The sequence below is a fragment of the Aotus nancymaae genome, unplaced genomic scaffold (genome assembly GCF_030222135.1).
Source record: "Aotus nancymaae isolate 86718 unplaced genomic scaffold, 86718_ANA_hifiasm-v0.15.2.pri h1tg000081l, whole genome shotgun sequence".
Classification (NCBI taxonomy): Eukaryota; Metazoa; Chordata; class Mammalia; order Primates; family Aotidae; genus Aotus; species Aotus nancymaae.
Genome location: NW_026988496.1, coordinates 1,861,288 through 1,876,864, shown reverse-complemented (window position 1 = coordinate 1,876,864; position 15,577 = coordinate 1,861,288). Strand labels below are relative to the sequence as shown.

Here is a 15,577-nt window from a genome sequence, read left to right as displayed (position 1 = left end):
ACTCCTTCTCAAAACAAACAAACAAACAAAAAAGACAAATCTTCTGAGGAAATATTAAAATAAAACATTGAGATAACTTAGATAGGAAGAGAAAGTTCTGAGAACTTAATGCTTCACATACTTGAAGAAGGTATATGATAAGCATTAGACTACTTGAGTTCTAGTTTTTAATTCCATCTGCAATAAAATTTGGATTAATCCAACAAATGTTTATTAAGTACCTTTACATTCCAGTCTCACCGAAGGAGCTCACAGTATTGTAACTGGTAGATATCTAAATAAATAGTCAATATGTAAATATCCAAAAAAGCTATGGAAGAAGACAAGGACTAAATGAAGATGGAAGACTAAATACATGCTACAGCCCCCTCTTCTACCATAAATCCTTAGAAATGATAATATATAGAAATATGAGAAAATGTGTATGGTACATATTTTTTCTTATTCAATGAGTCCTGGAAAATAAGGGGCATTTTCAACAGACATGAAATTGTGGAGAACCTCTGAAAAACAGACAGCAAATGGGATAAGACAGAAACCCATATCCCAACATGCACAAAAATGCAAAATGTGGAAACGGCCCTGGATGCGAACAGTAGAAACATCAGGCAGTCGGCCTCCTCAAGAAAAGTATCTTCCTCCCTCCTTTCCAGAAAGGAACAGTGAGTACAATTACTTTGGCGGGACAGAAACAGAGTTCTATGTAGCTGACAACACAGGTTAATGAAAAACATCCAGTCCTACCTCTTCATCAGGCACTGGATTCAGGTTATAGTACAAAGTGTGACACAATATTCATAGAAGATTATCACAGAACTTCAAATCAAATATGAACAAGAATTACCCAACAACTGAGGGAAACCAATGCCATGAAAGGACATCATACTCAAGAAATAGAATATCTGAGAAAACAGAACTGAGAGAGCTAGCAAATGGAAACATACAGAGAATAAAATTATAATCCACAGAGTTAAATAATAGTGACAATCAATAATAAGCCTTTTCAGTTTTCATTATTTGGGATCAACAAAGCCCAAAATGCAAATGTTAGAGGTGACAGAAGGTGGAAAGTTAAAGGGAAAGAGAGGTAGAGAGAATGGAAATATCCTCACAAAGTAGCAAGTGAAGAGATAAACTCCAAACTTGATTTAAAAAAAAAAGAAATAAAGTTTAAATATATTACTTAGGGCTAAGCATGGTGGGGTGGCTCATACCTGTAATCCTAGCACTTTTAGAGGCTGAGGTAAAAGGATGACTTGAGGCCAGGAATTCTAGACTGCCTGAGCAACATAGCAAGACCCTGTCTCTACAAAAAATTTAAAAATTACTTGGGCATGCTAGTGCACACCTGTGGTCCCAGCTACTACGGAGGCTGAGGCAGGAAGATGACTTGAGCCTGGGAGGCGAAGGCTACAGTGAGCCATGATCATGCCACCACACTCCATCCTGGGCAACAAACAAGACTCTGTCTCAAAAAAAAAATGTATATATTATTTTAGGCCGGGTGCCGTGGCTCATGCCTGTAATCCCAGCACTTTGGGAGGCCAAGGTGGGCAGATTGCTTAAGCTCAGGAGTTCAAGACCAGCCTGGGCAACATGGTGAGATCCCCATCTCTACCAAAAATACAAAAAATTAGCTGGGCATGCTGGTGGGTACCTGTGGTCCCCGCTACTTGAGAAGCTGAGGTGGGAGGATCGTTTGAGCCTGGGGTGCCAAGGTTGCAGTGAGCCGAGATCATGCCACTACACTCCAGCCTGGGTGACAGAGACCCTATCTCAAAAAAAGAGTATACTTTTAAAATATATACATATATACAAAAAATTATATATGTGTGTATATATAAATATATATAATTTAAAGATTTGAAAGACAGCCAACAGATAAATTTAAAATAGTGTAACAAAAACTGAGAGAGATGGGAGAGGTAACATGATATGAGATAAATCCTCATCCATCATAATAGCAAATAAATAGATCATAAATAAAGCTGATAAATCAAGAATTAGTTACTGGCCAGGCGTGGTGGCTCACACCTGTAACCCTAGTACTTTGGGAAGCCGAGGTGAGCAGATAGCCTGAGCTCAGGAGTTCGAGACCAGCCTGGGCAACATGGCAAAACCCGGTCTCTACTAAAAATACAAAAAAATAGTTGGGCATGGTGGTGCATGCCTGTAGTTTCAGCTATTCGGGAGACTGAGGCACAAGAATCGCTTGAGCCTGGAAGGCGGAGGTTGCAGTGAACTGAGATCATGCCACTGCACTCCAGCTTGGGCAACAGAGTGAGAGCCTGTCTCAAAAAAATAAATTAAAAAAAAAATAATTCGCCATTGTATTTTTTTATTGTATTGTTACTGTTATCTTTATCAGATTTTTTGGTAATATTTTCAATACATGGTAGGTTGAATCCAAGGATTCAGAAACATATTGCCTATAAATTATTCTGACAAAAATCAAACCTGAATCAGAACAAGCTTCTAGATCTAATTATCAGTTCACAGAAAACAAGGGTTAGAGGGAACAGTGGACTATTAAGTGACACCATGGGGAGGCATCAGGATCCAGAATTTAGAAAACTGTATAGGACAACCTCATTTCTTCAACAAATAAATCTGTTCAACAGAGTTGTTTAAAAAGAGAGAAGAAAACATGTAGTTTAATTAAAACAGACATATTAACAAAATACAAAGTATGGATTATCTTTGGTTCTGATTTTAAGAAACCAATTGGAGAGGGGGTGAAAGAACTAGATATTTGATTTGGGGAAATCTTTATTAGGTTTTATCAAGTGTGATAAAGGGAACTATGTTTGCTGAATATAAAAATACATTGTCGGGCCAGGCGTGGTGGCTCACGCCTGTAATCCCAGTACTTTGGGAGGCCGAGGCGGGTGGATCATGAGGTCAACAGATCAAGACCATCCTAATCAACATGGTGAAACCCCGTCTCTACTAAAAATACAAAAAATTAGCTGGGCATGGTGGTGTGTGCCTGTAATCCCAGCTACTCAGGAGGCTGAGGCAGGAGAATTGCCTGAACCCAGAAGGCGGAGGTTGCGGTGAGCCGAGATCGCACCATTGCACTCCAGCCTGGGTAACAAGAGCGAAACTCCATTTCAAAAAAAATAAAATAAAATACATTGTCTTGGGGGACGTGAGGAAGCACTGGGACACGATTACAAGGTTGGGCAGGCCCCATCTGGGAGGGGTTTGTGAGTGAGTCCAGGGCCCCTGACTGCTGAGGAGATGTATAAAGATGGGCTTCCTCTCATGGGGGTCAGGCATAGACTTGATCAAGGTGACAGCTATTCACCAGAAAAGAATGGTGGCTTTTCTAAAGCAAACTGTTGTGCACACTGTATAGCTCCTCAACCACTCTTCTACATTTAGTGAGGAGAAACTGGCAAACTTTATCTTTGTATCCAGCAAATTGAAACAACTCTCAATATTTTAGATGCAACGTTGTCATCTATACCAGGCCTAGATGATGTTACATTTGAAGTATCTCCTTTAAGTCCCACTAGTGTCACAAATGGATCACATTTTGAAGTCACCTCAGAGTAATCACAGCAGGACAGTACACAAGACTCTGGACCACAGGAAAATCAAGTATCAGCAGAAAATATCTTAACTGTAGACAAAGATTCAAGATATGTCATATATCTCAAAATGGTTCAAGTGGGTATACCAGTGATGGCAATAAGAAACAAAATGATATCAAAAGGACTAGATCCAGATCTTCTTGACAGGTCAGGTGCTCCAATGCCTGATGGCAAAAGTGAAAAAACTGCAAAACAAAGTTCACACAGCAAATCTTCTTTTAGTGACTAAGCTTAATTTTGATAAAAATTACATGTGCATGTATATTCCAAAATCATAAAACCAACCCAAATGCCCATCAATCAACGAGTGGATAAAGAAACTGTGGTATATATATACAGTGGAATACTATGCAGCCACATAAAGGAATGAATTAACAGTATTTGCAGTGACCTGGATGAGACTGGAGACTATTATTCTAAGTGAAATAACTGAGGAATGGAAAACCAAACATTGTATATTCTCACTGATATGTGGGAGCTAAGCTATGAGGACACAAAGACATAAGTGATACAATGGACTTTGGGGATTTGGAGGGAAGAGTGGGTGTGGGGCAAGGGATAAAAGACTATAAATATAGTGCTGCATATACTGCTCAGGTGATGGGTGCACCAAAATCTCACAAATCATCACTAAAGAACTTATGTAACCAAATACCACCTGTACCCCAATAATTTATGGAAAAATAGAACATAAATAAATAAATACATGTGCATGTGTAGAGTTACATTTATACTCTATAAGAGACTGGACTCTCTTAGTCATAAAAATATCAAATGGCCACATACACACCACCAAGCTTCCTCTATTTTTTTAAAAATAAAGCATTTACAAGCTGAAAAGAATTACATTGTCTTTTAGAAACACGTGCTGAAATACTTACAGGCAAAATTATACATTTTGGATTTGCTTCAAAATAATCCAGCAGGTTGGCTAGGTGCAGTGGCTCACACCTGTAATCCCATCACTTTGGGAAGCCAAGGTGGGCGGATCACCTGAGATCAGGAGTTTGTATCCAGCCTGGCCAACATGGTGAAACCCCTCCTCTACTAAAAATACAAAAATTAGCCGGGTGTGGTGGCACAAGCCTGTAATCCCAGCTACTCGAGAGGCTGAGGCAGGAGAATCGCTTGAACCCAGGAGGCAGAGGTTGCTTGAACCCAGGAGGCAGGGGTTGCAGTGAGCCAAGATCGTGCCACTGCACTCCAGTCTAGGCGACAGAGCGAGACTCCACCTCAAAAAAACAAAAAAAAATAATAATAATCCAGTAGGACCACAGGTTTGCTATTCAAGAAGATACAGAAGAAACAAGAGTGGCCATGAGTCAATGATTACTCTAGCTGAGTGATGGGTAAACGGGGGTAATCATTGTACTATCTTACCTGTTACATATATGTTTGAGCTTTTACATAATAAAATATTTTTTAACAGTGGGAAAAATTTTTTCCCACTAAAAAAAATGTACTTGCCTCTAAAGAGCAAGAGGGCAGATAGGGCTGGGTGTCGTGGCTCACGCCTGTAATCCCAGCACTTTGGGAGGCTGAGGTAGGTGGATCACTTGAGGTCAGGAGTTCGAGACCAGCCTGGCCAACATGATGAAACCTCTGTCTCTACTAAAACAAACAAAAAAATACAAAATTAGCTGGGCATGTTGGCACATGCCTGTAATCCCAGTTACTCAGGAGGCTGAGGGAGGAGAACCGCTTGAACCCAGGAGGTGGAGGCTGTGGTGAGCCAAAATCATGCTATTACACTCCAGCCTGGGAAACAGAGTGAGACCCTGTCTCAAAAAAAAAAAAAAAAAAGAGAGAGAGAGAGAGAACAGATAAAGAGGGATGGAGCAGAAAACCACGTTTTATTACTTTCATTACTATTCCAAACAATTTAATTTTACATAAACATACATTTGTATTTTGGGAGAAAAGGGAAATAAAACTTTAAAAAATTAACCTGTTAGACCAGGTGCAGTGGCTCACGCCTGTAATCCCAGCACTTTGGGAGGCCAAGGTGGGTGGATCACCTGAGGTCAGGAGTTGAAGACCAGCCTGGCCAACATGGTGAAACCCTATCACTACTAAAAATACAAAAATTAGCTGAGTGTGGTGGCGCAACCCTGTAATCCCAGCTACTCAGGAGGTTGAGGCAGGAGAATAGCTTGAACCTGGGAGGTGGAGGTTGCAGTGAGCCCAGATGGCACCACTTCATTCCTGCCAGGGCTACAGAGCAAGACTCCATCTAAAAATTTAAAAGATTAATCTTTTAAATAATAAAAATATAAGAGGAAGACTTCCATTATCAGCCATGAGGGAATAGCTCAATTCAAACTGACCATCCCACTCTAAACAACCCTAAAAGCTGTACAAAATATAACTGTGTGAAGGCATTGGAGTGGCTACAATCTTTGAAAGAAGGAAAACGCACAAGGTGAACCCTGTGTTCAACTCAGTTTTATCATATTATATATGACACAGGATTTATCAGACTACTGTCACAGCATTTTACATGAACAAATGCTACCACTATGTGCCTATGGTTTACAAAGCATTTTTCACAAAAACTCTAATTTTAACTCAGTAACACTCTAAGGTAGATATTACTATTTTCAGTTTACAAACGAGAAAACTAAGTCATCTTCCAATGTCACATAGCTAGTAAGCAGCAGACCTAACCTAGGTCTTCAGACTTCAAATCCTGTACTCTTTTCCTTATTTACTTAGTGCTTCAAATTTTTCATTAGAAAAATTTATTTAGAACTAATGCCATTCCCTTAGATGAAGAAACAGTTAGTCTATCAAGTGAGAGGTGAGAAAAGTAAAAAATAAATCATCAACCCAGAATTATAAGTTCAGCATTTGGTTCACTAAACCACTGTAATAACCACAGTATTCTGAGAACTTTAACTGTAGTAAATATACCATTATAAAAGGAACACCAACATAAAAGGATAGCACTAAAAGATTCAACCCCTTTCCAGTTTCACACTAACTTTAACCATTTTCATAGAAGTAACAACCATCTCATTGCATCTCCATTTTCTCCTAAATTAAGACTTACCATAATCAGTCGTTGAATACCTTGTTCTGAGGCAAATGAGGCTTCACACATACTCAGCAACTTGCAGGCAACATAATGTACTGCAAAACAGTAATTAAACAACCATAAACACAAAACATTCATTCTCTTTTTATATATACCAACAAAGTGAAAAGATTGAAAGGAAGCCAGTTTTGTTGTTATTAAAAATAAAAATTATAAAGGCCTTTTTAAAAAATGAATTTTCAAAAGAAAATGACCTGAAACTTATTATAAGAATCATTTACTGAATGCTTCAGTAAGAAATTTATTTATTTTAATTGTACTTTGGGTTCGGGGGTAAATGTGTACATCCCGCAGGATTGTTGCATAGGTTCATACATGGTATGTTGGTTTGGTGTCTCCATCTCCCCATCTCCTACATCAGGCATTTCTCCTGGTGTTATCCCTCCCCATCCTCCCCCCACCCCTGCTGTCCCTCCCCTCCCCTCCCCTCCACGCCCCCAACTAGCCCTAGGAGTGTTGTTCCCTTTCCTGTGCCCAAGTGCTCTCACTGTTTATCACCCGCCTATGAGTGAAAACATGTGGTGTTTGGTTTTCTGTTCTTGTGTCAGTTTGCTGAGAATTATGGTTTCTAGATTCATCCATGTCTCTACAAAGGACACGAACTTGTCTTTTTTTATGGCTGCATAGTATTTCATGGTGTAGATGTGTCACATTTTCTTTGTACAGTCTATCATTGATGGGCATTTGGGTTGGTTCCAGGTCTTTGCTATTGTAAACTGTGCTGCAGTAAACATTTGTGTGCATGTGTCCTTATAGTAGAACGATTTATAATCCTTTGGATATATACCCAGTAATGGGATTACTGGGTCAAATGGAATTTCTATTTCTAGGTCCTTGAGGAATCACCACACTGTCTTCCACAATGGTTGAACTAATTTACACTGCCACCAACAGTGTAAAAGTGTTCCTATTTCTCCACATCCTCTCCAGCATCTGTCATCTCCAGATTTTTTAATGATCGCCATTCTAACTGGCGTGAGATGGTATCTCAATGTGGTTTTGATTTGCATTTCTCTAATGACCAATGATGATGAGCATTTTTTCATAAGTTTGTTGGCCACATAAATGTCTTCTTTTGAAAAGTGTCTGTTCATCTTCTTTGCCCACTTTCAAATGGGTTTGTTTGTTTGTTCCTACTTATTTATTTTTGAGACAGAGTCTTGTTCTGTCGCCCAGGCTGGAGTGCAGTGGTGCACGATCTTGGCTCACTGCAGCCTCCACCTCCTGGGTTCCAATGATTCTCCTGCTTCAGCTTCCAGAGTAGCTTGGATTACAGGCCTGCACCACCATGCCCACCTAATTTTTGTATTTTTAGTAGAGATGGGGACTCACCATGTTGGCCAAGCTAGTCTCGAACTCCTGACCTTAGGTGATCCACCCACCTCGGCCTCCCAAAGTGCTGTGATTACAGGCATGACCAACTGTACCCAGCCCAGAGAGATATTTAATACTTAATTTTAATTTCTTCAGGTCTTAAGTCCCAAAGACTCACTAAAAATACCTGATTCCACGATGCTCTTGTGTATACCATGTTAACAAAAGAGTAATTCTAAATTCAATTGACTTAAAGCTATTCAACATCTAACAAAATCTCTGGAAATCAGAATAGTTTTAGATTTTTCTCCTAAAATGTGAAACTTTCTAAATATATATATATATATTTTTCTGTAGAGAGGGGGTCTCACTCTGTCACTCGCCCAAGGTGGAGTATAGTGGCATGATCATAGCTCACTGCAGCCTCAAATTCCTGGGCTCAAGCAATTCTCTCACCTCAGCTTCCCAAAGTGCTAGGATTATAGGTGTAAGCTACCACGCTTGGTCTAAATATACTCTCTTCTGTAGATGTCATAACAGTTCTTAAAGTATAATTTAGAAAATACAGACAACTTCATTATATAACTCATTTTCCCTGAAAATAGGGGAGTTTGCATAATTATAACAGCTATTTCTCTAGTTTATTTCAGCGTAAAACATACACAAGTTTTAAAAAGCAGCTGCACAAATAACTGAACTAGTCACCTTTATGTTGGATGTCAGCAGCCATTCTACCTATGCTAACACCATTTCTGATTAATAGTCCATTGAAAAAGAGATTTGCCCAGCTGAAATTACAGGGTAATTGAAATGGTCAGATTTGCATTGCCCATCATAAGGTGTAAAATCTATTCATCACTTAACAAAATTAACTTCTTCTAAAAAACACTTTTGGTAAAATAATTACTAATCATTTATTTATATTGACTTGAATTTCCAGTTTTGAAAATTTTTGAAAATGTTTCCTTTTGGCTGGACACAGTGGCTCATACCTGTAATCCCAGTGCTTTAAGAGGCTGAAGTGGGTTAATCACCTGAGCTCAGGAGTTCGAGACTCACCTGACCAACGTGGTGTAACCCTGTCTCACTATAAATACAAAAAAAAAAAAATTAGCTGGGAGTGGTGGTGCATGCCTGTAATACCAGCTACTCTAGGGAGACTGAGGCAGCAGAATCTCTTGAACCTGGGAGCCAGAAGTTGCAGTGAGCTGAGATCATGCCATTGCACTCCAGCCTAGGCAACAAGAACACAACCCCAACTCAAAAAAAAAAAAGAAGAGGGGAAGTTCGGACCAGGCAGAACTCAACACAGTGCAGCAAAGTGGCAATGGCCAGGCTGCCACTCTAGAGTCCTCCTCACTAGGCAGGGCATCTCTGAAAGAAAGGCAGCAGCCCTAGTCAGGGGCTTATAGATAAAACTCCCATCTCCCTGGGAAAGAGCACCTGGAGGAATGGGCATCTATGGGTGCAGCTTCAGCAGACTTAAACTTTCCTGCCTGCTGGTTCTGAAGAGAGCAGCTGATCCTGAACTAAGGGTCAGACTGCCTTCTAAAGTAGGTCCTGGACCCCCATGCCACCTGACTGGAAAACACCTCCCAACATGGGTCAAAAGAAACCTCATACAGGAGAGCTCCAACTGGCATCAGGCCCATGCCCCTCTGGGATGAAGTTTCCAGAAGAAGGAGCAGGCAGCAATCTTTGCTGTTCTGGAGCCTACACTGGTGATACCCAGGTAAACAGGTTCTGGAGTGAACCTCCAGCAAACTACAGCAGACCTGTAGCAGAGGGGCCCAGCTCTTAGAAGAAAAACTAACAAACGGAAAGCAACAACATCAATATCCTTTTGGACCACCATACAAAAACCCCATCCAAAGATCATCAGCCTCAAAGATCAGAGGTAGATAAATCCACAAAGATGACAAAAAACCAGAACAAAAATGCTGAAAATTCCAAAAACCAGAATGCCTCTTCTCCAAATGATTGCAGCTCCTCTCCAGCAAAAGCACAAAACTGAATGGAGAATCAGTTTGACAAACTGATAGAAGTAGGCTTCAGAAGATGGGTAATAAAAAACTTATCAGAGCTAAACGAGCATGTTCTATCCAATGTAAGGAAGCTAAGAACTTTGATAAAAGGTTACAGGAAATGCTAACTAGAATAACCAGTATAGAGAGGAATATAAATGACCTGATGGAGCTGAAAAACAGCACAAGAACTTTGTGAAGCATACACAAGTATCAATAGCTGAATTGATCAAGCAGAAGAAAGGATATCAGAGATTGAAGATCAACTTACTGAAATAAGGAATGAAGACAAGATTAGAGAAAAAAGAGTGAAAAGGAATGAACAAAGCCTCCAATAAATATGGGACTATGTGAAAAGACCAAACCTACAATTGATTGGTGTACCTGAAAGTGACAAGAAGAATGGAACCACGTTGGAAAACACACTTCAGGATATTATCCAGGAGAAATTCCCCAACCTAGCAAGACAGGCAAACATTCAAATTCAGGAAATATGGAGAACACCACTAAGATACTCCATGAGAAGAGCAACCCCAAGACACATAATTGTCAGATTCTCCAAGGCTGAAATGAAGGAAAACACACTAAGGGCAGCCAGAGAGAAAGGTCAGGATACCCACAAAGGGAAGCCCATCAGATAACAGCAGATCTCTCTGCAGAAACCCTACAAGCCAGAAGAGAGTGGGGGCCAATATTCAACATTTATAAATAAACAAATTTTCAACCCAGAATTTCACATCCAGCCAAACTAAGCTTTATAAGAGAAAGAGAAATAAAATCCTTTCCAGACAAGCAAATGCTAAGGAATTTTGTCACCACCAGACCTGCCTTACAAGAGCTCCTGAAGGAAGCTCTAAATATGGAAAGGAAAAACCAGTACCAGCCATTACAAAAACACACCAAAGTATAAAGACCAATGGACACTATGAAGAAACTCCATCAACTAATGAGGAAAATAACCAGCTAGCATCATGACGACAGGATCAAATTCACACCTAACAGTATTAACCTTAAATGTAAATGGGCTAAATGCCCCAATTAAAAGACACAGACTGGCAAATTGGATAAAGAGTCAAGACCCATCAGTGTCCTGTATTCAGGAGACCCATCTCACTTGCAAAGACACACGTAGGCTCAAAATAAAGGGATGCAGGAATATTTACCAAGCAAATGGAAAGAAAAAAAAAAAAAAGCAGGGATTGCAATCCTAGTCTCTGATAAAACAGACTTTAAACCAACAAAGATCAAAAAAGACAAAGAAGGGCATTAAATAATGGTAAAGGGGTCAATGCAACAAGAAGAGGTAACTATTCTAAATATATATGCACCCAATACAGGAGCACCCAGATTCATAAAGCAAGCTCTTAGAGACCTACAAAGACACTTAGACTCCCAGACAAAAATAGTGGAAGACTAATACACCACAATCAATGTTAGTCAGATCAATGAGACGGAAAATTAACAAGGAAATTCAGGACTTGAACCTAACTCTGGACTAAGTGGACCTAATAGACATCTACAGAACACTCCACCTTAAATCAACAGAATATACATTCTTCTCAGCACCACATAGCACTTATTCTAAAATCAATCACATAATTCAAAGTAAAACACTCTTCAGCAAATGCAAAAGAATAAAAATCATAGCAGTCTCTCAGACCACAGTGCAATCAAATTAGAACTTGGGATTAAGAAACTCACTCAAAACCACACAACTACATGGAAATTAAACAACCTGCTCTTGAATGACTACTAGGTAAATAACTAAATTAAGACAAAAATAATGAAGTTCTTTGAAACCAATGAGAACAAAGACAGAACATACCAGAATCTCTGGGACATGGCTAAAGCAGTGTTAAGAGGGAAATCTATAGAACTAAATGCCCACATCAGAAAGCTGGAAAGATCTGAAATCAAAACTTCAACATCACAATAAAAAGAACTAGAGAAGCAAGAAAGAGCAAACAAATTCAAAAGCTAGTGGAAGGCAAGAACTAACTAAGATCAGAGCAGAACTCAAGGCCATAAGACAAAAAAAACCCTTCAAAAAAATCAATGAGTCCAGGACCTGGTTTTTTGAAAAGATTAGACCACTAGCTGGACTAATAAAGAAGAAAAAAGAGAAAAATCAAATAGACAATAAAAATGATAAATGACAATAAAAATGATACAGGGTATCACCACTGATCCCACAGAAATACAAACTACCATCAGAGAATACTATAAACACCTCTATGCAAATATACTAGAAAATATAGAAGAAATGGATACATTCCTGGACACATACACTCTCCCAAAGACTAAATCAGAAAGAAGTCGAATCCCTCAATAGACCAACAACAAGTTCTGAAATTTAGGCAGTAATTAATACCCTACCAACAAAAAAAAGCCCACGGCCAAACTGATTCACAGCTGAACTCTACCAGAGGTACAAAGAGGAGTGGGTATCATTCCTTGTGAAACTATTCCAAACAAGAGAAAAACAGGGACTCCTCCCTAACCCATTTTATGAGGCCAGCATCATCCTGATCCTGATACTAAAACCTGGCAGAGACGCAGCCAAAAAAAAAAAAGAAAGAAAGAAAGAAAATTTCAGGCCAATATCTCTGATGAATATCGATGTAAAAATCCCCAATAAAATACTGGCAAAACAATTCCAGCAGCTCATCAAAAAGCTTATCTACCATGATCAAGTCAGCTTCATCCCTGGGATGCAAGATTGGTACAACAAATGAAAATCAATAAACATAATCCACCAAATAAACAGAACCAATGACAAAAACCACATGATTATCTCAATAGATGCAGAAAAGGCCTTCAATAAAATTCAACACCCCTTCATGCTAAAAGCTCTCATATCTCAAATTAATAAGAGTTATTTATAACAAACCCATAGCCAATATCATATTGAATGGGCAAAAGCTGGAAGCATTCCCTTTGAAAACAGGCACAAGATAAGGATGCCCTCTCTCACCACTCCTATTCAACACAGTATTGGATGCTCTAGCCAGGGCAATCAGGCAAGAGAAAGAAAGAAAGGATATTCAAATAGGAAGACAGGAAGTAAAATTGTCTCTGTTTGCAAATGACACGATTATATGTTTAGAAAACCCATCAGCTCAGCCCCAAAACTCCTTAAGCTGGTAAGCAACTTCAGCAAAGTCTCAGGATATAAAATCAATGTGCAAAAATCACAAGCATTCCTATACACAAATAATAGACAAGCAGAGAGCCAAATCATGAGTAAACTGCCATTCACAATTGCTACAAAGAAAATAAAACACCTAGGAATACAACTTACAAGGCATGTGAAGGACCTCTTCAAGGAGAACTACAAAACACTGCTCATGCAAATAAGAGAGGATACAAACAAATGGAAAAAAATTCCATGCTCATGGATAGGAAGAATCAATATTGTAAAAATGACCACACTGCCCAAAGTAATTTATAGATTCAGTGCTACTCCTATTGAACTACCATTGATTTTCTTTGCAGAATTAGAAAAAAACTACCTTAAATTTCATATGGAACCAAAAAAGAGCCCGTATAGCCAAGATACTCCTAAGCAAAAAGAATAGAGCTGGAGGTGTCACGCTACCTGACTTCAAACTACACTACAACTATAAAGCAACCAAAACAGCATGGTACTGGTACCGAAACAGACATATAGACCAATGAAACAGAACAGAGCCCTCAGAAATAACACCACATATCTACAACCATCTGATCTTCAACAAACTTGACAAAGACAAGCATTCCTTATTTAATAAATGGTGTTGCGAAAACTGGCTAGCCATATGCAGAAAACAGAAACTGGACCCCTTCCTTAAACCTTATACAAAAATTAACTCGGCTGGGCACAGTGGCTCACTCTTGTATCCCAGCACTTTGGGAAGCTGAGGCGGGTGGAATGCGAGGTCAAGAGGTCGAGACCACCCTGGACAACATGGTGAAACTCCATCTCTACTAAAAGTACAAAAATTAGCTGGGCGTTTGGCATGTGCCTGTAGTCCCAGCTACTGGGGAGGCTGAGGCAGAAAAATCGCTTGAACCCGGGAGGCGGAGGTTGCAGTCAGCCGAGACTGCACCACTGTGCTCCAGCCTGGTGACAGAGCAAGACTCTGTCTCAAAAAAAAGAAAAAAAAAAAAGAGGGATCCAAGATGGCCAATTAGGAGCAGCTCAGGATTGCAGCTCCAAGCGAAAGCACAGAGGGTGAGTGGACACTGCATTTCCAGACGGATTTTTATTGCCCACAGACCAGGAGATTCCCAGGCAGAGGAGCCCCATGGGTCGCCAGCACGGCTGGTTTGGCCGGTATGGCTGTTTTCGCTGGCACGGCTGTTTTGCCAGTGCCCCGGCGCAGCGGTTCTACGTACAAAATACACAGGTCCAGGCGCCATTTTAGCTGGCAATTGGAACTCCTGGGAGACAGAGTCGCCCTTTCAACTGATTAAAAAGGGGACTGAAACAGGGAGCCAGGCCAGGAGATTCCTGGGCAAAAAAGCACCACGAATCTCACTGCAGCTGTTTCAGCCGGCACAGTGGGTCACTGCATGGGAAATCACACATATCCCGGCGCCTTTTCAACAGGCAACTGGAACACCTGGGAGACAGAGTCAACCGTTCAACGAAAAAAAAAAGGGGGGGTTCTGAGACAGGGAGCCAGGTGATCAGGCTTGGCTGGTCCTACCCTCACAAAAAAACAGCAATCGGTGTATGCGGGGAGAGATCCAAGATGGCAGGTTAGGAGCAGCTCAGGATTGCAGCTCCCAGTGAAAGCCCAGAGGGTGAGTGGACACCGCATTTCCAGACAGATTTTTATTGCCCACAGACCAGGAGATTCCCAGGTGGAGGAGCCCCACGGGTCGCCAGTGCAGCTGTTTTGGCTGGTGCAGCGGTTCCTGGTGCAGAGTAAATGAGACTGGCCCCCCCCCCGTTAGCCAGCACGGGGTGCTCCGGGAAGCTCCAGGAAGGCAGAGTCACTCATTCATCTGATTGAAAAGAAGGGGACTGAAACAGGGAGCCAGGTCAGGAGATTCCCGGGCAAAAAAAGCACCATGAATCTCAGCGCCGCTGTTTCAGCCGGCGCAGTGGGTCGCCACACGGGAAATCACACAGATCCCAGCATCTTTTCAACAGGCGACTATAACACTTGGGAGAGAGCCAAACATTCAACTTAAAAAAAAAAAAAGGCAGTGAGGCAGGGAGCCAGGTGATCAGGCTCAGCTGGTCCCACCCCCACACACACAAAAAAAAAAAAAACAAAAAAAAACCAGCAATTGGAAACGCTCTGGGTTGAGAGTTTCACAGCAACCACAGCTGAACCTGGGACGGTCCAGCTGTGTGGGGGAGGGGCGTCCGCCATTCCCAAGGCACTCCACCACTACGGAGGGAATCCCCCATTGTGGAGGCAGCCTGCCGTTGCCGAGGCAACCCGCCATTTCAGAGAGAGTCCGTCATTACAGAGGCGGGCCACCATTGCCGAGGCAGTTCTAACTACACTCATATAAACAAGACTGCAGGGAAGTCCACACGGCAGCTG

The 15,577-nt window shown here is 40.8% G+C and overlaps 1 pseudogene; it reads left to right on the top strand.

Annotated features, from left to right (window-relative positions):
• The first annotated feature begins 3,243 nt into the window (after positions 1-3,243).
• LOC105732802 (WASH complex subunit 3-like) lies at positions 3,244-3,828 on the top strand (annotated as a pseudogene).
• Positions 3,829-15,577: the final 11,749 nt, after the last annotated feature.